This window comes from Papaver somniferum, chromosome 6, assembly GCF_003573695.1.
Source record: "Papaver somniferum cultivar HN1 chromosome 6, ASM357369v1, whole genome shotgun sequence".
Lineage (NCBI taxonomy): Eukaryota > Viridiplantae > Streptophyta > Magnoliopsida > Ranunculales > Papaveraceae > Papaver > Papaver somniferum.
In genome coordinates this window covers 135257541-135277267 of record NC_039363.1, presented here as the reverse complement: position 1 = coordinate 135277267, position 19727 = coordinate 135257541, and the positions used below count along the sequence as shown (strand labels likewise).

General features: G+C 40.3%; 1 long non-coding RNA gene across 1 annotated transcript; it reads left to right on the top strand.

The window, feature by feature from the left end:
• Positions 1 to 8735: 8735 nt before the first annotated feature.
• Positions 8736 to 17709, top strand: LOC113289425. Its single transcript, XR_003331010.1, has 2 exons — positions 8736 to 10260; positions 17377 to 17709. It is a non-coding gene; the product is annotated as an uncharacterized LOC113289425 (long non-coding RNA).
• The last annotated feature ends 2018 nt before the right edge of the window (positions 17710 to 19727 follow it).

The window sequence follows — 19727 nt, the reverse complement described above, 5'->3', positions numbered from 1 at the left end:
AGGTGAATAATTATTAAAATTATTTGGATTTTAACTAGAAATAATATTGTTATTAAGCTCAACTGGAGTAACAAATTCCTGATCGCTATGCCTACTTATTTCAAATTCTTCATCAACACTATCCTCATCATAATCATCATAATAACATGAAAATGGTTGAACCTCATCTAAAAAAGTAGTGTTACCAATTCTAACCTCGGCATCTTGATTATGCAAATAACTATCCTCATTTTCAAGGGTACTATTGGAAACACTATATTGGAAATTAAGACTATCTTGAGCAGTTCTATTCTGGGCCTCTAACAACATTTTCTGAGTCGACTCACAAGACTTCCTTATGGTATCGTGTATAGAAGGTTCACTCACGGGTGCATTTTGTTTATTCATTTCTAACACAAAACCTATTTGTATTATCAGTTAATTGTTTGAGAGACTCTTCTAGAGGAAGGACAGGTTCAGAAGGATCATAATAGGGACTAGTTTTCAACATTTTCATTATATTGTCCAAAGACGAGGAACTAGTACTATAATAATCCTTATTTTGTTGCTCGTATGACCGGTGTGTGTGTATAGTAATTGGGCTCACCATGGTATGAGTCGTAACCTTGAAAAGGTTGATGTTCCCAATCACTATTCACACTATGGTTAAAATTGTAACATCCATTTTGAAACTCAGTCGGATATTCGTTGTATTGGCTATTGTAATACCAGTTCGACATTCTATTGCAGGGGTGTGAGTTGTCACACAAAATAAAACCCACTGACAGGGGATTCGTGGGTGGATAAAATCTTACCTCCCGTACCAGACAGGCGATGAACCGTTGAAGTCGACTCAGGCCACCGACTCCGATGTCAGTGTACGAACCCGAGGGGCCGAGACAGTATCGTAACTGTCGTCCTTCCCTGCAAACAGTTTATATTTAATCTTAACCCTTCCTTAGGGTTTTAAAAATAATGTCCAGTCCAAAAATAAAGTCCAAAAAGTGTCCAAAAATAAAAAGAAAAATTACAAAAACTAAAACTAAAACCCTATTTACAGTTTCTAAAAATAAAACAAAATAATTATATACAAAATATTCTTCTTCACTTCTTTTGGATTCCTCTTTTCTTTCCTTCTTTGGCGATGCTTTCCTTTTATAACACTTTTTCTTTCCTTGTAGCTTCGATCGAAATCTGAAAAGAATCAAAAAAAAAAAAAACAAAGGCGTAAAAGAGAACAAAAATTCTAAAAGAAATAAAATAAATCTAAAACCTAATACAAATCCGCGTCGGCGGCGCCAAAAATAATCCGCAATAATCCGCGTCGGCCGCACTTCATATCCAGGATAATCTGGTTGGGTCTCATAACCTATCCACGACCACCAATTTCCTATCTAGCCAACTAGATATCCAGGCTGTGGCCACCAATTCAATAGCTAGCCAATTATCTAGCCAGGGCATGGCCTCCTTATCTCTCGGCTTAACCTAGTCATCAGGCCACGACCTCCTTGTCTTCAGGCCTAGCCTATCCGTGGCCACGACCACCTTTCCTTCCAGCCTAGCCATGTTTCGGCCTAGACTAGCCATCAGTCCACAGCCTCCTAGTCTCTAGGACTGGCCAATCTAGTAGACACGGCCTCCCTATCTCCCGGATTGGCCTATCCAGTGGCCACGGCCACCTTGTCCATAGCCTAACTAGCTACGACATCCTAATCTCTTGGCCTGGACAAGCTAGTGTCCACGGCCTCCCAATCTCTTGGATTGGCCTATCTAGTGGCCACGACCACTTTGTCCCTAGCCTAACTAGCTACGGCCTCCTAGTCTCTTGGCCTAGCCAAGCTAGTAGTCACGACCTCCCCATCTCTCCGCCTGGCCTAGATAGTGACCACGACCTTCTTGTCTTGGTCTAGCCATATCCAAGACACGACCACCTTGTCTCCTAGACAATATCGTGCCACAGTCACGACCTCCTTGGCTCTTGGACTAGCCTAGACATATGGCCACGACTACGTTACTCCAAGACTAGCACCCATGTCCATGCCGACTCGGCTGGGTATCGACTAGGTCGCGCCCCGTGTCGCGACTTAGCTAGCTACTAACTTGGTGCACTATGATATCTATGTGTATTATTATGGCTAGCTGATTACAATGCCATTTTATGGCAAACTCATTATTAGTCACACATAACCTTGGAGCCGAGTTGTCTCTTCAATCTATGCCACTTCGATAAAATCTGGCTAGCTTAGGCTATTACTCAGTCAAGTATATCGTGGAAACCTGGATAAGACTAGAGACAGTCCATGACTCTACTAATTCCTACGAGAAATCAAAACATGTTACATGGGGGAATTATTCATGGGTGTTGGTATGGTGGTTTACAGCAAAGTGCGACATGACAACATCCCATGATAAGGAAGTTACAAGTAGTGGCAACGATTGAGAGCGGTTAAAATAAGTGTCTAAGTAATGGAATGATAGTTTACGGGTTTCCAGAAACTTCCCTAACATCATGGGCGTAACCACACCATTATCCCACTATCTCCATCTCTCCACTACTTACGAGGAAACAATGAATGTTCCCTACAACTATAAATAGTCTACCTTGTCTATTCAGAATACAGAACAAGCTTATCATTACCAAGCTCTTCTTCCTCCATAGTTCAATAACCTCACACCCAATTCAATCACCACTGATTTCCTCAACTTTCTTTGCTTTCCCTCCCCTAAGATCAACCCATTTTATCTCTTTGTAACTAAAGCGAAACGTGAACGGCCAACTTCTTAGTTTAGGTTCGTTTTGGATGATTTTGATTTTCGAACCTAAAGAAAGTACTTTGAGTATTAACAATTGGCGACCACAGCCGTAGATCAATATCCCGGCTACAAATTTATTTTTTCATTGTCTGAAGGAAAAAACGAAATGGTGGATCTTAGGTCTAGTTAGGTAACCAATCCAAATGCAAGCTCAACACCCACCCCTAATATAAACAACACCGGTGGCGGATCAATCTCAGAAGGTAATCCTAATTCCAACAGCACCGGTGGCAAGACTCCAGAGATCACTCCTCCAAACATGTCCGATGAAAACAACAACACTCATTTCCCTGCCGCCGAGGATGCCAGGAACGAGAAGCATGCACCGCCAACCATAGCTGATTTGATGAAAAAGAAAGATACCTTGGATGAAACACAAGTAGACATAGCCACCACTCAGAAGGAATTTTTCACCTATCTGAAGACTTTCATGGAGAGGTTAACACCCGAGCAGCGTCATCACCAAATGGAACAAGCTAGGAACGCATCTATCGGCCGAGCCGACATCTCCAGAGTCAACACTCAGGAAGATGATGAAGTACGTGTTATTACTAACCACATGTCAGAAGAGAGCCAACCACATCAAAACTTCATCACTCGGGAAGTGCTCGAAAGTCTCCTCCATAACCGTGGAAAAGAAGATTCTCATTCATTCCATCAACACCAGCCTCCCTACCCAATAGAGATCCAGAGGATTCCACTGCCAAGAGGGTATTCATCTCCTCCTTTCTCATTATATGATGGTATGGGAAACGCCAGAAAACATGTCTTCCAATTCCTGTAGTCGTTAGGAGAGCATGGGTATAATCAGGTGTTACGACTCAAAGAGTTCTCCAAATCTCTTACTGGGAGAGCTTACACATGGTACAACAATATCGCCCCCAACAAAATCTCCAGTTGGTCTCAGATGGTTAATATTTTTTACAAAAAATATTTCTTTGTCTCGGAGCAAATCACACTTTAGAATTGGGCAGAATATTCCAGAGAAATAACGAGCACCCTAACGACTTTGTGAAAAGGTTTCAGACTCAAGCTCCCGACTGCCACGATCAGAATGTGACTGAACTACAATTAGTGGATCTATGTATCAATGATACGATCCCTGTCTATCTTGTCTTGTTAGAAAATTTACGATTCCAAACCTTCTCTAAGTTACATGAATCTGCTAAGCGGTCGGCAACAACGGCTCCAACCTTGTTGGAGAGAACGAGGCCCGCCAGAGAGGAGAGTTGTGGAGACACTCACGGATATAGGAGCCTAGTAAACAAGCAATACTCTGATCAACCATCCATAAGTGTTGTCACCAATGAAGGGACTAAGAGGAAGGCTACACCTCAGCCGACATCACAGACTAAGCGTTTTGCATCAAGACCAACCAAAGTTATGCGCCAGCAAAAACAACAACCAAAAGCAGATCCATCATCTCCATGTTTTCCCCTTCCCATGGAGGAAGTCCTCGAATTGTTATAAGTATGGATACAATATGGAGCTATAAAGTTTCCACCTGTGCGACGTCCACCAACTGCCGAAAAAATGTCAGACCCGAAATATTGTCGCTTTTACAGATTTGCCAATCACCCCACTAGTGAATGAAACAGCTTGAAGCGCATCTTTAAGGAAAAAGTAGATTCAAGAGAACTGCAACTGTGGACTGAAGGCGTTCACAAAGACCCCCTCCCTGTCAGGAATATTACTCTTTCTAGATACTCGGTCAACAAAACTGTCCAATCTATCATGGAACGTATATGCGAGATTCTCCACCTCTCAAGAGCACAATGCAAAGACATTTTCTCCCCCATTAATCGTGTTGTGTCTGGTAAGCGTTTACTCTTTGCTGAAAAAGATACTTTGGAAGATGTAGCTGTCAAACATAATGGTAAGCCTGGATAGGGACTTCTCACTACTGCTTGCCTCAAGGATGCTTAATTTGAGCGAGTGTTTATCGATACAGGGACCGACGTCAACATCATCACTATCAAGACTTTGAGGACGGTAGGTGTGATAGACCGAAAAAATTACGCCTGGAGCGCCAGGGAGCGTAAACCACAACTCTTATCGATGCACCATGATGAAGCTCCGATATGGGCATTAAAGCTAGGAAAATGCACGTTCATTTTCCCGTGCAAGCATGCTAGTGGATCATGATGCAGCTAAATTAGCTTCCACACCGTTCCAACTTACCCTTGTTCCGCAAAGGGTTTATTAAGAAAATAAAAACTTTCTTTAAACGGCAAAAACGGCCTTTTGAGGCTCTAAATGATGGAATTTGGCTAAAATTCCAAGACGGTGATGCGGAGGATCATGTCTTGATCGTTGGGTTGTTTCCAATCAATTTAGACCCGTCTTGAGCTAAATTACGACAATAGGGTTTTTAGCCTCCAGATAGGCTATAACTTGCTCATCTGTATCAACTTGTCTCATTAAGTTTGGCCACAATCACCTCCTGTGTCGATCTACCGAGCCCAATGGTATGAGAGGATAATGTGCCACAATCATCTCCCAAATATATGATACGAGCAACAAAGTGCTGAACCGAAAATGATGCAACTCATTGTGGATGCCTACGTACCCTTCCCTACTCTAAAGGGATCAAGCACAGACCGTAGTTCATCCTCGAAGGGACAGAAGCTTAATCCAACTCATTTGCAAGGCCGTGGCCAAGCAATAATGGTAATGGCCTAGTCCGTATAGGTTGTTTCATCAAAATTCATCCAAGTGATGAATACTTGGTCTGCGACATGGCATAGTGAAGCCCATTCTTAATAGGATCCATTGGTAAGTCTACGCATCTATAATGAGGCCTAAACATGATTTATACTCTTCCGGCTAAGCTATGAATATTACTTGGTTCATGGTACGCATATGCCCCTTCAACCAACTACCCCTCCCTATATATGTTAACTTGACATTTTTACAACTTAAATTAGGGGATGAAAAATCATTCATCAACTTCCAAGGCCGTGATGGCTGAAGATTACCACCCTGTTCAACTGCAATGTACGGCCGTGATGGTTGTACATTCAGTTCTGGCTCACAGGACAATTTCAATACCCGGCCATGGTGGCTGAACATTTCCTGAGCCATGTCCATTGAAAGGCCATGATGGATGTATTTCCGGCTTTGGTCCATAGCCCGCTCCAATGTCCAACCGTGATGGTTGTACATTACCAAGGCCAGCCAGATATGGCTTGTTGCAATATTGGCCATAGGCCAATGACCTACGTGATGCACCGTTATGACGCTACTTTGTTCTAGGCCAGCCACGCAACTGGCCTAATGCATCCTTTGATGCAAGATTGTCCTTTAGCCAATATAGCTTACATCTTACACCCTCTTGGTGCCATATTGGCCTTGAACAATATTCCCACGCGATTTGCCATTTTTGGCAGCGTATTGGCCTAGGCCAATGTTCCTTTTACTATGCAACGGAAGCTTTGGATGAAGATTCATCTCAGGCTATGGTGCATCTCTGAGCATGCTCCATGCTAAAAACACAGGGTGTTACAATATTCACCCCTTTAAAGAATTTCGTCCCTGAAATTCAAAACAAAAACTATTGTGGACAAACTCTTCGGTTTGAATTCCTGAGCATAAGTCCCATACCAGATGCTCAGAAATCACAAGGTTTCTTCAGTTTTCATGGAACATCCATTAGGACCTTCCGAGAAAACGTCCCATACCGCACACTCAGGAATCCAAAAAGAGTCCACAACGTAACCAAGAATCTCAATAGGCCAGTTGACTAAAGGATATCTCAAGTAGGTATCCTAAGTGGCGTCTCATACCACCACCCAGGATTCCTTAAAGTTCACAAGGTTTAAGATGTCATCGAAATGACAAAATCCTAGCGCAGTACTGTGTGGAACAGAATCTAGTTGTCCACCGTCCTTGACGGTCATCCAGGTCGCCACTTGTAAGTAGGATGCTAGCCGAGCCTGACAACGCACACCATCGACCAGTGCCAATGTGTGGGGATGATCAGTCCCATCGTCTATCCATCGTCCCAGACGGTCTTCCAGATACCCACTCGTAAGTAGGGTACCACTTAGGCCAGGAAAACTCACAGTACTTAGAAAAACTCAACTCGATTCGCACAGTAACTGGCATAGCAGTTACAAACTATTTCCCGCGCAAAAGTTGGCCTACTCTCCAACTTCAAAGTTTACATTTATGGAAGATACTCTCTAATGAGTCCATTTCGCAGTCCCTAGTGTTATCTAGAAACTTGCTCTGATACCAACTGTTACGGACCAGAAAAATTACGCCTAGCGCGCCAAGGCGCGCAGGCCATAACTCTCCCCGATGCGCCATGATGAAGTTACGATCCCCGGCCTTAAAGCTAGGAAAATGCACGTCCATTTTCCCTTGCAAGCATTCTCGTGGAGCATGATGCAGCTAAATTAGCTTCCACACCTTTCCAACTTACCCTTGTTCCGCAAAAGGTTTATTAAGAAAATAAAAATATTCTTAAAACGGAAAAAACAACCTTTTGAGGCCCTAAACGATGGAATTTGGATAAAATTCCAAGACCGTGATACATAGGATCACGTCTTGATCGTTGGGCCGTTTCCAATCAATTAGACCCGTCTTGAGCTAAATTACGACAGTCGGGTTTTTAGCCTCCAGATAGGCTATAACTTTCTCATCTGTATCAACTTGTCTCATTAAGTTTGGCCACAATCATCTCCTTTGTCGAGCTACCGAACCAGATGATATGAGAGGCCAATGTGCCGCAATCATCTCCCAACTAGATGATATGAGCGACAAAGTGCTGGACCGGAAATGCTGCAACTCATTACGGCTGCCTACGTACCCTTCCCTACTATAAACGGATCAATCACAGACGGTAGTTCATCCTCGAAGGTACAAAAGCTTAAGCCAACTCGTTTGCAAGGCCGTGGACAAGCAGTAATGGTAATGGCCTAGTCCGTATAGGAGGTTCCGTCAAAATGCATCCAAGAGATGAATACTTGGTCTGCGACATGTCATAGTGATACCTATTCTTAATACGCTCCATTGGTAAGTCTACACAACTATAAATGAGGCATAAGCATCATTTATACTCTTCCGGCTAAGGTATGAAGCTTACTTGGTGCATGGTCCGCATATGCACCTTCAACCAACTACCCTCCCTGTATATGTTAACTTGACATTTTTACGACTTAAATTAGGGGAGCAAAAATCATTCATCCACTCCCAAGGCCGTGATGGCTGCACATTACCACCATGATCAACTGCAATGTACGACCATGATGGTTGTACATTCAGTTCTGGCTCACAATACAATTCCAAGGCCCGACCATGGTGGATGAACATTTACTGAGTCAGGTCCATTGAAGGTCCGTGATGGCTGTATTTCCGTCTTTGGCCCATAGGCCACTCCAATTTCCAGCCGTGATGGCTGTACATTGCCAAGGCCAGCCAGCTCTGTCCTGTTACGATATTGGCCATAGGCCAATTGATAGGTGTCTAAAACACCTTAATATTTATTTATTGTTTATGCTTTCTTTACTAAGTTTTCTTGTAAATTATGTATCTTATGTTTGTTTTTGAGTATTTAGGTACTTTGGAGTCATTTGGAACAGAAGAAGAGGAAACGTCGCTTAAAAGGCAAAAAGGTGCAAATGTTGTTGGAGGCGGATTATTTCTCATTATTTGCTTTTATTTCTTCATCTCTGTCTGAAAAGTATGTCGGCATTAGTGTTGCAAATTCTGTCTGAAAAGCATGGCATCTTTAGTGATGAAGAGACATTGAAGAGAAGAACTGAATCTGGGGAATAAAAGACGGTTGCTTGAGGAACTCAAAAGAAGGACAAAGCGTTCTATTGGAGCATAAGGGCGCAAGCGAGAGACATGAGTGTCGAGCAAAGTCAACATAAGGGCTGCTATTTGGTTGGCCTATATTTCTGGGTACCCCCTATCTACTTCACTTGAGTGGGATTCCTACACAAAACCTAAAAATATCAGACAATAATCATTTCCTCATAAATTTTTCGGCCTTTACTCCACCTGAAATCGAGAGAGAAAGTGGAGGCGCCTGAGAGTGGAGATGCCGTGAAATTCAAGGAGAAATTGAGAAGAAGAAGCTGTTCTGAATTGAGATCGAGTAGGGAAATGGGAATTATAAGATTCTTGATGTGATTCTGCGTTTGAATCGTGAATAACAGACAGAAACTGATTGTTTTTGTTGATGATGGTTGAACTGGTCAGTAAGTATAGATTCATGAAGAACTAGGGTTTATAATGACCAAAGGAGATGGGGGTTTCTATCGAAATTACGTTTAAGAGCAAGAAATGAAGGAATCAAGAAGAATCTGTGATGAGTTGGAAGTTAGGGTTTAATGGAAATAGTTCTGTTACTGATGATTTTCAAGGGTTTGTATGAGATCTGAAATGGAATTTGTTGGTTGGATTTGGTAGAGAATTGTGTCTTTTTTATGCTTGAAATTCAGGTGGAAAGAAGTTGTGAAGACATGGCTTTTGTTGAATGTTTGTGTGAATCTGTGGCTCGAATTAGTGTGGTGGTTGTAGCTCAAGATTGCAGGTTGGTTTGGGTTCGAAATAATGAACATCTAGTTTGAACCAGGGAAGTTATTGGTGCTGCTGTTGAGATTGAGATAATGCAATGAACCCGTGATGCTGTCTAGATGAATGTTAGAGCAGGCTTGAGCTGTTGCAATGGAAGATGGTCCGAGACATAAGTAGAATGCAGGAAAGGGTGCAGTTGCTTCTAAGGGTGATTTGAAGTCCTGTGGCAGGTGAAGGAACTGTATTGCTTTTGGATTGAGATGGTTGTGCTGGTGACAGCAAGGAAATGGCTGTGTTTTTGCAGTTGGCATTGAAATAGCAACATTGCAGCTGAAGTGAAGCTCAAATGGTGACTTGGTGTTGTTGTTGTTACATAGAAGCTTGAGGAAGTGGTGGACAAGACTAAGATGGAGTAACTGTGTCAGGTGGTGATTGTTATGGATAGAAATGGTGATGCAGCAGTGGTGGTAAGTTTGAATTCTCAGGTATTGAAGCTGCAAAGTGGAACTACAGAGTGATGCAGGTGAGATGAAGCATTACAGGTAGTGTTGATGGTATGATGAGTAGTGCAGTTCAGGGTGATGGCTTGAGATGAACACAAGAGGACGATGTGTGTTGAGTTTGCCATAGTATTGTTGGCGTTCTCAGGATTGAGCTAAACATAGAGCTGTTGCTGGTGAAATACAAAGAGGAAGTTTCCTGGGAATGTGCTAGAGAAAGAGCAAGTAAAGATGGGTCTGGTTGATGTTGCAGCTGCGAAAGATAGCATTGATGTGCACTTTATGACAAATTTGTAGATGTATGTAGGCTGCAGACAGGGAAGAAATGTTTTGAACTGAGATGAAGTCCTGTGCTCCATATAAGAGATGGGTTATGAATTGAGTTGATCTTGCTGAGAGAATGGGACTGCAAGTAAGAAGCAGTGGTGAATGCAATGAGGTTGAAGTAAATGGGAGTATGCACTTGCTGGTGACAGTTTCTGATGACAAAGGCGGCCAGAGTCAGTTTCCCTGTGACCGGATTCCGGCGACAGTGACCGTATTCCGGTAATGATGTCAGTAATCCGACAACCCAGTTTTGGACCCAGAATTTCCGGAGAGTTATTTTTTACACATGGGCTTGGTGTACTTTTTGGTGATGGATTTTGAAGATTAGACCTACTTTTGGAAACAAAGAGAAGCTACAAAAGGAAAAAGTCTTCTAAAAACTTTGGGGGATAACGTAATATTATTTGGAGTTTAGGAGAGCGGAGACTAGGGTTTGTTTTCATTTATTTTTCATATTCTTCATTTCATTATTGATTATGATTATGATGAACTCAAAATCTATGAGTAGCTAAACACATAATATTGGTTATGGGATAAAGTTGATTTCTCAACATGTTATTTGATTCATGGCATTAGTTTTGTCTCAATAATTTATTGTTTATGATTCATGGTTTATATTGTCATATGATTTGATTGTTTGTTTGGTTGAGTCCGGAATCAATCTGATTTGCATTCATTTCTAAAGCTATATTAAGGTTTTCAATACGAAAAAGTTGTTTATCCCTGATTCTAAGTAGCATAATTGTGGGTAGTGCTTGTAGTGATATATCCTACTAGTCACAAATGAATCATAACCTTGGTTAAATCGAATTAGTGTTTTTACACGTTTGATTGCCTTGATTAGTCTTATTCCATATAACTTAGTGCTTTTAGGGAGTTAAACTTAATTGTGCTTTTACACTTTAGGTTTCTTTCTAGAAATAATTCACATATACATCTTTTAATGTGGTTGTGATGAAATCAGGGAACTAACAGGGATATACTTGCGATCAAGGTATCCTAGGACTTTTAGTAAATGAGAGATTAAAATATCAATTCTAGTCATTGATGAAAATACATGCTTGTGAATGATACTATCTCGTGATTAATATCTTTTCCTTATTGATTATTCCAACTATTTTATTTGCTTTGCTTTATTTTATTGCTTAGATAAAATTCAATACCCCCCTTGGTTACTAAGAAACTGAAATTTTATAACAACAAAAGCCTATCCGTGGGAATGAACTCTTTCTTACCACATTCTTCATTTAAATTTAGTTAAGTGAGAAAGTGAATTATTTTTGACGCATACGACTGCGATCAAATTTTGGCGCCGCTGCCGGGGAGGCATTCGGCTAGTTATTAAATTTTTAGTTTCTTATTGCTTTTATCTTTGCTTTTAGTTTTTTTGTCTTTTTTTCTCACTTGTTTGTGAGAATTTTTTCAGGTACTAAGCCCTGGATCCCAAGAATTGGAATTATCCAAGATGCGGGATAACTACTCGTGAAGGGACAATACTCCAAGCAAGACTTGACGAGACAGAAGAACAAGAGTTGGAAGTAGAAGAAGAAGTTGTAGAACAAGAGGTTCCGGTTGAACAAGAACCACCTTTTGAAGAAGAAGAAGAAGCAATGGGTGATGCAGATCGTACACTCAAGGACTTGCCTTCTCATAAACTTGATATACAACAGAGGTGTATTCAAACAAATTCAACCTTAGAGATCAAGCCGGGGTTTCTTAGAGAGTTACCAAAGTTCCATGGCATGGTGAATGAAGACCCAAACAAGCATCTTATGGACTTTCACACCATTATCATGGCCATGCTTCCAGCGGAGACTGATGCGGATGGTGCAATGTTGAAAGTTTTTCGATTCTCTTTAGCGGATAATGCTAAGGATTGGTTGTATTATTTGCCTTCCGGAAGTGTCACAACATGGAATGGGTTGAAGAAACTCTTTTTAGAGAGATATTTTCCTGCATCAAAGGCTACTCAAATTCGCAAGGAGATTTGTGGGATGAAGCAAAATGTGGGAGAATCTTTGTATGAATGTTGGGAGCGATACAAGAGATTTATGGCAAGCTTCCCTCATCACCAATTCAGTGATGCAATGATTATCCAATACTTCTATGAAGGTCTTCAATCAAGTGATAGGAATCTTATCGACGCTGCAAGTGGTGGTGCACTTATGAACAAGACGGTGACACAAGCTGGAGAGTTAATTGAGAGTATGGCTGCAAATTCTCAACAATTTTCAAGTCGTGGATCGGAGCCACCTATCAAGGAAGTTAATCAAGTTGATGAGATTATTGAGTTACGTCAACAAATGAGCAATATGATGGCAATGATGCAACAAGTTGCAGTCATGGTTATAAAACCGTCACGCGAAGCTTATGAGAATGTGAAGCAAGTCAATGCTATTTTCTCAACTCAGCCGTATGGTACTTACTCCAACACTTACGAGAAAGTTGCAAGTGTAAATTCTGTTTACAACCGTCCGAGTGAGTTACAACAAAAAGTGCAACAACCACAACAAGTTCAAAGTCCAGAATTGATAAAGATGGCTACTTTGATGGAGACTCTAATTTCCGTGCTACAACAAAATCAACAACTAGCGGACTTAAATCAGCAGAAAACGGATAATACAATTAAGGAGTTGCAATCACAAGTTGTTCAACCGTCACAACAACAATTCCAGCAACAACAACCTCAAAATCAGGGGTCAAATATGGAAGAGTTGCTGAAATCTTTTATGCAAAGAACGGAGGATGCAGTCAAGGACTTACAAACACAAGTTGGTTTCATGGCCGAGGAGATTAATCAGTTGCATGCACAAAATCGTGAGAAACTCCCTTCCCAACCTCTTAACCCAAGAGAGGGTGTCAATGCTATTACGTTGGGAAGTGGTACACTACTTGTGCAAACCGAAGTTACTAATTCGGGTAAAGAAGAAGCCCCAAAGGAACCAATTTTGAAGGGAAATAACACATATTTTCCCCAAACTCCCGAGGTAACTAAGTCCAACTCTAAACCTCTTGTTTCTTCTTATGTTCCTCCTCTACCTTTTCCTGGAAGGTTCGCAAAAGCTAATAGGAAGGTGGAACAAGATAAAGATATTTGGGATGTTTTTAAGAAGGTCCAAGTGAATATTCCACTCATTGAAGTAATTAGGCAAACTCCTCGCTATGCAAAGTTTGTATAGGAATTGTGCACTAACAAGCACAAGCTAACCGGTAATGAAGTAATGACTGCGGGGGAGAACGCTTCGGCGTATCTTAAAAAGAAACTCCTACCTAAATTGAAAGATCCCGGTAGTTTCACTATTCCATGTACTATTGGTAAACGAGGTTTACAAAAGCTATGCTAGATTTATGAGCCTCTATTAATGTTATGCTTACTTCAATTTATGATGCTTTAAATCTTGGTCCTCTTCAGGAAACCGACATAGTTATTCAACTTGCCGATAAATCTAATGTTTACCCGAAAGGGATTGTTGAGGATGTTTTGGTGCAGGTAAAAGGACTAATATTTCCAGTGGATTTCTACGTTTTAGACATGAGTGGTGTGAATTCATCCTCGTCTACACATTTACTGTTGGGTAGACCATTTATGAGCACCGCTATAACGAAGATTGATGTCCATAATGACACCTTGACCATGGAGTTTGACTAAGAAGTCATACACTTCAACATCTTTGAGGCGAGGAAACACCCAAGTACCATTCAATCCGATTTCCATAATGTGTTGGAAGCCGGCTATGGCGTAACAAACAAGGAGATAGTCGGGCTGACGACATTAAACCAAGCGCTAAGTGGGAGGCAACCCACCGGTTTTGTATCTTTATCTTTATATTTTTATTTTTAAGCGTTTTATCTTTGTTTTTGCATATCATTTGCGGAATTTCCCACCTTGAACTTTACTTTGAATGACTAAATTTTACATTGAGGACAACGTAAAGTTTAAGTGTGGGGGAGCATTTATATGTTTGTATAGTTTGTTTGTTGCCTTTAGTTAGTTGATTTGATGCCTTTAGTGAAAAAAAATAGAAAAATAGGAAAAAGAAAAAATTGCTTTATAAACTCCGAAATCTAGCAACTTGTGCCTTACACTAATGAAAACATAGGAGTTGAGGAACCCATTAGTAGAGTCTATTCATATGAAACAAACAAAATATAAAAATAAATAACTTGTTAGTTGTCACCATATCTCGGAGTCGTCACCATATCACTATCTATTTTTATTTTTCCATATTTATCTATTGTTTCTCTAAGTGATTTGGTGGGGCACCAGCATCGAATTCTTATCCCTACTAGGATGAAATAGAGTGATTGAGTTACTACAAAAAAAAAATAAAAAAAGAAAGAAGAGACCGGACCAATTTGACCAAACGGAAAAAAAAGATTGACACTTGGATAGCAATATGTGTGTGTTCTCCCTGTCTTCGTCGCCTAAACAAGCGTGGAATATAGGATCCATGAAAATTACCATGTAATCTGCTGACACAATCATGCGATTGGATCCAATCATGTTGTCGATTTGAAAAAAAAAAGGAAAAAACAAAATTGAAAAAAAAAATAAAAAAATATTATTATTGTGTTGAATAAAATCGATCACTGGTTCCCTTGTATATCCCAGTGAATTGGTATAGAATTAAGTTTGTCGACCGCTGGTTCCCTTGTATATGCCAGTCGTGTTGATATTAGTATTCAGACCAGTAGCTCAATCCAATAGGATTTTTAGGTTTGTTTTGGCAGTGACCTTCAGACAGATATAGGAAACACCGTTCACTTTAGTCAACAGTTCGCCACCATCTACTTTCTATATTCATCTTCTTAATCTTTTCATGTGATTGTGGTCGATTCGATTCCAAGTAGTGTGGTTGTGTTCAACTTTATGATAAAGCTATGTTACTAATTTATGAAATGGATTTGAAAGTGGGTACTTCATCCTGTAATCATTGATAGTATGCTAATTACAAAATGTTTAGTGTCATTTTTAGACTTTTCATAGGTAGCTGGATTTTGGAAGTAAAGGATTTGTAGGTACACCTCTTGTAAACCTTCACGAGATTAAAACTCGTCCACTAGGGACACCTAGGGGTTTAAAGGCTTGTTATTTATGCTAAGAGTAAACGTAGCCTCGACGACACGGAGTTGTATGTATGTTTTAGAATTATTTTGTTTGATTTGCTCGAGGACTAGCAAAGTCTAAGTGTGGGGGAATTTGATAGGTGTCTAAAACACCTTAATATTTATCTATTGTTTATGCTTTCTTTGCTAAGTTTTCTTGTAAATTATGTATCTTATGTTTGTTTTTGAGTATTTAGGTACTTTGGAGTCATTTTGAACAAAAGAAGTGGAAACGTCGCTTAAAAGGAAAAAAGGTGCAGATGTTGTTGGAGGCGGATTATTTCTCATTATTTGCTTATATTTCTTCATCTCTGTCTGAAAAGTATGTCGGCTTTAGTGATGCAAATTCTGTCTGAAAATCATGACAACTTTAGTGATGAAGAGACATTGAAGAGAAGAAGTGAATCTGAGGAATAAAAGATGGTTGCTGGAGGAACTCGAAAGAAGGACAAAGCGTTCTATTGGAGCATAAGGGCGCAGGCGAGTGACATGAGTGTCGAGAAAAGTCAACATAAGGGCTGCTATTTGGTTGGCCTATATTTATGGGTACCCCCTATCTACTTCACTTGAGTGGGATTCCTACACAAAACTTAAAAATATCATACAATAATCATTTCCTCATAACTTTGTCGGCCTTTACTCCACCTGAAATCAAGAGAGAAAGTGGAGGCGCCTGAGAGTTGTAGATGCCGGGAAATTCAGGGAGAAATTGAGAAGAATAAGCTGTTCTGAATTGAGATCGAGTAAGGAAATGGGAATTGTAAGATTCTTGATGTGATTCTGCGTTTGAATCGTGAAGAACAGACAGAAACTGATTGTTTTTGTTGATGATGGTTGAACTGGTCAGTAAGTATAGATTCATGAAGAACTAGGGTTTATAATGACCAAAGGAGATGGGGGTTTCTGTCGAAATTACGTTTAAGAACAAGAAATGAAGGAATCAAGAAGAATCTATGATGAGTTGGAAGTTTGGGTTTGATGGAAATAGTTCTGTTACTGATGATTTTCAAGGGTTTGTATGAGATCTGAAATGGGTTTTGTTGGTTGGATTTGGTAGAGAGTTGGGTCTGTTTTATGCTTGAAATTCAGGTGGAAAGAAGATGTGAAGACATGGCTTTTGTTGAATGTTTGTGTGAATCTGTGGCTCGAATTAGTGTGGTGGTTGTAGATCAAGATTGCAGGTTGGTTTGTGTTCGAAATGATGAACATCTGGTGGAGTTTTCAAGACTAGTTTGAACCAGGGAAGTTAATGGTGCTTCTGTTGAGATTGAGATACTGCAATGAACCAGTGATGCTGTCTAGATGAATGTTAGAGCAGGCTTGAGATGTTGCAATTGAAGATGGCCCGAGACAGAAGTAGAATGCAGGAAAGGGTGCAGTTGCTGCTAAGGGTGATCTGAAGTCCTGTGGCAGGTGAAGGAACTGTATTGCTTTTGGATTGAGATGGTTGTGCTGGTGACAGCAAGGCAATGGATATGTTGTTGCAGTTGGCATTGAAATAGCAACATTGCAGCTGAAGTGAAGCTCAAATGGTGACTTGGTGTTGTTGTTGTTACATAGAAGCTTGAGGAAGTGGTGGACAAGACTAAGATGGAGTAACTGTGTCAGGTGGTGATTGTTATGGCTAGAAATGGTGTTGCAGCAGTGGTGGTAGGTTTGAATTGGCAGGTATTGAAGCTACAAAGTGGAGCTACAGAGTGATGCTGGTGAGATGAAGCACTACAGGTAGTGTTGATGGTATGCAAAGTAGTGCAGTTCAGGGTGATGGCTTGAGCTGAACACAAGAGGACGATGTGTGTTGAGTTTGCCATGGTATTGTTGGGGTTCTCAGGAATGAGCTAAAGATAGAGCTGTTGCTGGTGAAATACAAAGAGGAAGTTGCCAGGGAATGTGCTACAGAAAGAGCAAGTAAAGATGGGTCTGGTTGATGTTGCAGCTGTGAAAGATAGCATTGATGTGCACTTTATGACAAATTTGTAGATGTATGTAGGATGCAGACAGGGAAAGTTTTTTTTGAACTGAGATGAAGTCCTGTGCTCCATATAAGAGATGGGTTATGAATTGAGTTGATCTTGCTGAGAGAATGGGACTGCAAGTAAGAAGCAGTGGTGAATGCAATGAGGTTGAAGTAAATGTGAGTTGCAGGAATGTAGATGCATGTATAGGAATCGATGTTGCAGCAGCTGAAGTAGAGTTTGTAATTGGATTTGAAGGAAATGGATGCATGACACTGCGCAGGAAATGGATTTTGAAGCTGCAAAAATTGTGCGGAAATGTAGTGAGAATGGTGAGCCGGCAGTACCAGTTCTGGTTATTGGATTTCTGAAATTGAAGCATGAATCATAATATTTCAGTGAATCATAAAGATAGAGCGTGTTGGATGCAAGATTTGGCCGTGGGATATATGAGTTTGGAGTCGCGCTTTTGGGTATGTTTTCGCAAGAACAAGGAATTGGTTTAAATAGTTCTTCTTGTGAATGTTTGAACTGCAGAAAAGTAAAGTTGAGATGATGGGAGTATGCACTTGCTGGTGACAGTTTCTGATGACAAAGGCGGCCAGAGTCAGTTTCCCGGTTACCAGATTCCGGCGACAGAGACCAGATTCCGGTAATGATGTCAGTAATCCGACAACCCAGTTTTGGACCCAGAATTTCCAGAGAGTTATTTTTTACACATGGGCTTGGTGTACTTTTTGGTGATGGACTTTGAAGATTAGACCTACTTTTGGAAACAAAGAGAAGCTACAAAAGGAAAAAGTCTTCTAAAAACTTTGGGGGATAACGTATTATTACCTGGAGATTAGGAGAGCGGAGAGTAGGGTTTGCTTTCATTTATTTTTCATATTCTTCATTTCATTATTTTTATGATTATGATGAACTCAAAAGCTATGAGTAGCTAAACACATAATATTGGTTATGGGATAAAGTTGATTTCTCAACATGTTATTTGATTCATGGCATTAGTTTTGTCTCAATAATTTATTGTTTATGATTCATGGTTTATATTGTCATATGATTTGATTGTTTGTTTGGTTGAGTCCGGAATCAATCTGATTTGCATTCATTTCTAAAGTTATATTAAGGTTTTCAATACGAAAAAGTTGTTTATCCCTGATTCTAAGTAGCATAATTGTGGGTAGTGCTTGTAGTGATATATCCTACTAGTCACAAATGAATCATAACCTTGGTTAAATCGAATTAGTGCTTTTACACGTTTGATTGTCTTGATTAGTCTTATTCCATATAACTTAGTGCTTTTAGGGAGTTAAACTTAATTGTGCTTTTACACTTTAGGTTTCTTTCTAGAAATAATTCACATATACATCTTTTAATGTGGTTGTGATGAAATCAGGGAACTAACATGGATATACTTGCGATCAAGGTATCCTAGGACTTTTAGTAAATGAGAGATTAAAATATCAATTCTAGTCATTGATGAAAATACATGTTTGTGAATGATACTATCTCGTAACTAATATCTTTTCCTTATTGATTATTCCAACTATTTTATTTGCTTTGCTTTATTTTATTGCTTAGATAAAATTCAAAACCCCCATTGGTTACTAAGAAACTTAAATTTTATAACAACAAAAGCCTCTCTGTGGGAACGAACTCACATACTTCATTTAAATTTAGTTAAGTGAGAAAGTGAATTATTTTTGACGCATACGACTGCGATCATCAATGACCTGCGTAATGCACCGTTATGGCGCTACTTTGTTCTAGGCCATCCACCCAGCTGGCTTAATGCATCTTTCGATGTAAGATTGGCCTTTGGTAAATATAGCTTACAGCTTACACCCTCTTGGTGCCATATTGTCCTTGACCAATATGCCCACGCGATATGCCATTTTTGGCAGCGTATTCGCCTTGGCCAATGTTCCTTTTACTACGCAACAAAAGCTTTGGATGAAGCTTCATCTCATGCTATGACGCATCTCTGCGCATGCTCCATGCTAAAAATACGAGTTTTTACAGTAGGAATCCCCAGACATGAAGCTACATATTCACCATCCATAATCAAAGGTTCTGAAAGAAGTTCAAAAAGTGCATACGGTCACATCACTCTTGAAGTAAATATGGATGATATTCAGGCGTATGTAAGTTTGACATTATCAAAGAAGATCTGAATTATGACATGGTACCGGGAAGCCCATGGATTCACAATAACAAGATGAAAACAACTGAACCTTCTTTGTTGGCAACAACACCTCCAAGACTTTCTAACAAGCCGACGAATCCCGAGGACGACCTGTAAGACGAGTTTCGCCGCATAGTGCATTTGGATGTGAAGCAGTTGCCAGGAGAGGACGTGGGGTCATATGTCCATAGATTCCATGCACAAGTAAGTCATGCTTATCCGATTTCCTCATAACCAGCTGCCCCACGCCCGATCAAGACTTGGGGACTTGACCAGGATATCAACCCCAAGATGAATCGGCGATATCTCAAAATGAATTTTTTTTTACTTTAT